The sequence below is a fragment of the Diceros bicornis genome, chromosome 31 (genome assembly GCF_020826845.1).
Source record: "Diceros bicornis minor isolate mBicDic1 chromosome 31, mDicBic1.mat.cur, whole genome shotgun sequence".
NCBI lineage: Eukaryota > Metazoa > Chordata > Mammalia > Perissodactyla > Rhinocerotidae > Diceros > Diceros bicornis.
The window spans coordinates 44,019,779-44,023,309 of record NC_080770.1 but is presented as its reverse complement, the minus strand read 5'-3'; the positions used below and the strand labels follow the sequence as shown (position 1 = coordinate 44,023,309).

The following is a 3,531-nucleotide window of genomic DNA, read 5'->3' as shown; positions in this document are numbered from 1 at the left end:
AGTTTACTGAGTTTACTTACAGAATCTTGTCATTTTTTTACTATAATAAGAAAGTAAAGATGTTTATTACACATGTCCTCAGGACATCTTAAGAGGTAATCTTACCTATAGCAGAGAATGAACTATTTGATTTTTCTGGTATTTTTTTTGTACAATTTATTTCCTTGGTTTCTTTCTTATCCTAGCAGATGAACTATCCATTCTGAGAGAAAAGTATGAGAAATCACACAACAGTGACTGAATTTATTCTCCTGGGATTCAGGGATCATCCAGAGCTACAGTGCCTTCTCTTTATGGTGTTCTTAGTTGTCTATACGATCACTGTGCTTGGAAATCTTGGCATGATCCTATTAATCAAGATTGACTCATGTCTCCACACCCCAATGTAGTTTTTGCTCAGTAACCTGTCCCTTGTTGACTTCTGTTATTCTTCTGTTGTTACCCCTACTATGCCGGTGAATTTCTGGGTGGAGAACCCAGTCATTTCATTTAATGAATGTGCCGTGCAAGTCTTCTTTTTTGGTTCCTTTGCTGGCATTGAGGGCTTCCTGTTGGCAGTGATAGCCTATGACCGTTACATGGCCATTTGCAAGCCTCTCCTTTACACAGTCACTATGTCCCCCCATCTTAATGTCCTCCTGGTGTTGGCCACATACCTTGCAGGCTTCATGAATGCTGCCATTCATACTGGCTTCACCTTCCAACTGTCTTTCTGCCACTCAAATGTCATCAACCACTTTTTCTGCGACATTCTACCCCTCCTGAAACTCTCTTGTTCTGACACATGTCAATGAGATTGTCATGTTTGCTTTTGCCAGTTTTAATGAACTGAGCTGCCTCCTGACTCTTCTCATTTCTTATCTCTACATCCTCATTGCCATCTTGAGGGTCCATTCTGCTGAGGGGAGGCACAAAGCCTTTTCCACCTGCGCTTCCCACTTGATGACGGTCACCATCTTCTTTGGCACAATCCTGTTCATGTATCTGCGCCCCAGCTCCAGCTCCTCAATGGACCAAGACAAAGTGGTATCTGTGTTTTACACAGTGGTCATCCCCGTGTTAAATCCTCTCATCTATGGTCTGAGAAACAAGGAGGTCAAAGCTTCCTTAGGTAAAATTTTTAATATAACCTCTTATTACTTTTGTACTTAGAATCATCAAAGCATGAGATTAAGGACTTTGAGGGAACTTAGAAGTGACTAAACCCACCTCCACTGACCCTGGACCCATTTCAGTCTGCATGAGCTTTCTTTTTTCATTTATTTTTTTGATAGTGGAGTTGGACCAAATGTCCTAAGCATCCTGGGGAATATGATCACTCTGTGTAAATCCCACTTATTCCACAGAACTTCTATGCTTGAAAATACACAAATATCACATTTCAACTCCCTGTTCTGAGGTATAAAACCCAGTATAAAAGCAGCTGAAAGAGAAAATACTGAGTGGCAGGAGGAATGACTCCATTTTGTCCCCCATTCGATGGCTCTCTTATTGGTTGGTTGTGCATGTAACTGACAGAAGACAGGTGATAGGGAGTAGACTGAACTAGAATATGGCCAGAGGACTGAAACATGACTTAGAGACTGCCTCTTGTCCCCAGTGAACTAGAGAGAAACTTCAGAACGAAATCCTGGTTAGAAGTGCTGAAGTCAAGTGTTTCTAACCTGGACGAGTGATCTAGACCACTGAGGGTGTAATGGGAACAAACCACAGGGTAAATGTAAGGGGGAATCACAGAGAAAAAACACCAAGGATCATGGAATGGAAGTTTCTGGGGCTTAGAAAAGAGGAATTCTTCATAATCCCTGAAAATACAGTGTCATGTGGCTTGATCTTTGAATGGGTAAGCAGTTTACACTTAAAGAGCTAGTGCAAGATGGATATCTTTTCCCTGATGCCTTAGCAGTTAACCATACCTCTCTATTTTACTGCTGGTTGCAATTTGATTGTAACAACAATCAAGTTTTCCCCTGGTTTGACCAGTATTTTCATAACTGGGATATCTCCCCAGAAGGACTGGATTTTCTTTACAGATAGTCACCACTGACATGTGAACACGAATGTTTTAAACTGATCAGAATTCAGTAAAATATACTAAGTGTGATCCTAGTATATCCCTTTCTCATCGAAAGACTGATTGTCGTCCTAATAGAAAAGTAGCCATTTAAAAGAGACTAAGGAATAATTTTGCTTTCAGCTACAGCCTATGGTTTTTGATAAGAAATTAAACCCAGATCTTATAATTTAATCCTCTCTTACTCTGCTTTTCAGGCATTGTGTATTAAAAACACATAATTTTTTTGCTAATCCAATGGTTTTTGTCCATCTTGTAGTTATTTTTATGGAGAGCTCTTCAAATTTTAAGACACAGCACAAATATAATGTCCTTTTTGATTGTCCCTAACCCTTCTTCATCCTTCCCAAACAGTTACACATGCCCATTCCTGTGATTCTAAAGATATTGCAACACTAATCAAGCTCTTAGTCACAGAAACAAATCACAGAAATGCTGTGTAATGTTTCCTAACATAGACTGAGCACTCCTTGAGAAAATAAACCTCTTTATATCTACCTTTTCTCTCCATGTCTTTATAATCATCAATAAAAGTTTTCAAATTAAAAAAGAATCATTCCACAAAAATGTACAACCCAAGATTTCACAATGTTAAAAACTATTAAAACATCAATAAAATAAATTAATTAATTAAAAAACAAAAAATAATCATTCCAATGGAAGGCACAGGGTGTGGGAAGACAAAATGTTGCTTCTGGCATCTGGAACTGAAAGTATTCAATAACCACAATTTCAAAAAGTTAATATTAGAAAAGAAAAGTTATCTTATATCTGGCTGGATGATCTGTTGGATAGTGTTCTATTCTTTTTAAAACAAGCTGTCCTATCTTCTTTGAAACAAAACATTTTAATAAGCAGATGATATTTCAGTATCCTATATCTTTCATTTTACATAAAGTAAATGTGATTTCAACATATAGTAATAGAGTCTTCAGGACCTTTTCAGTGAATGACACAAAGTTAATTCAAACTAACATAGACCTGGAATTCTCTGTGCCACCAGGTCTCTCTCTCTGTCTCTCTGTCTCTTTATCTCTCTGTCTCTCATTTCCTCTCTCATTATGGATTCATTTATTCTCTTTCACAGACTTTTCACATGATGATCTCAAGTTTGCATACTTTTAGGATGATTGCATTAAAGGCAAGGCTCTGTCTCTTTAGAAAGGACAGCTATTACCTGAAATGGCTCAAAACTTCATTGTGTAGAGGTATGTGTATTTGCCTTTGTGTGTGTATGTTGGTGGTAAGGGTGGGGTCACAGATTATCAGAAGAAATCTTACTCTACAATAGCTACTGCAGTCCACTGTACATTTACTCAGTAACATTAAATTCCTTGCTTATCCACTGCTCATTTTATTTGCAAACTCCTAGTTTAGGCAGTGATGCTGTATGCTATTTATACCACAATAAGAATATTAAAACTAGTGTTAACGTTATTGGTAGATGGGTTAGATAT

General features: G+C 37.8%; 1 pseudogene; it reads left to right on the top strand.

Moving 5' to 3' along the window:
• The first annotated feature begins 215 nt into the window (after window positions 1–215).
• Window positions 216–1,152, top strand: LOC131395854 (olfactory receptor 5AP2-like; annotated as a pseudogene).
• The last annotated feature ends 2,379 nt before the right edge of the window (window positions 1,153–3,531 follow it).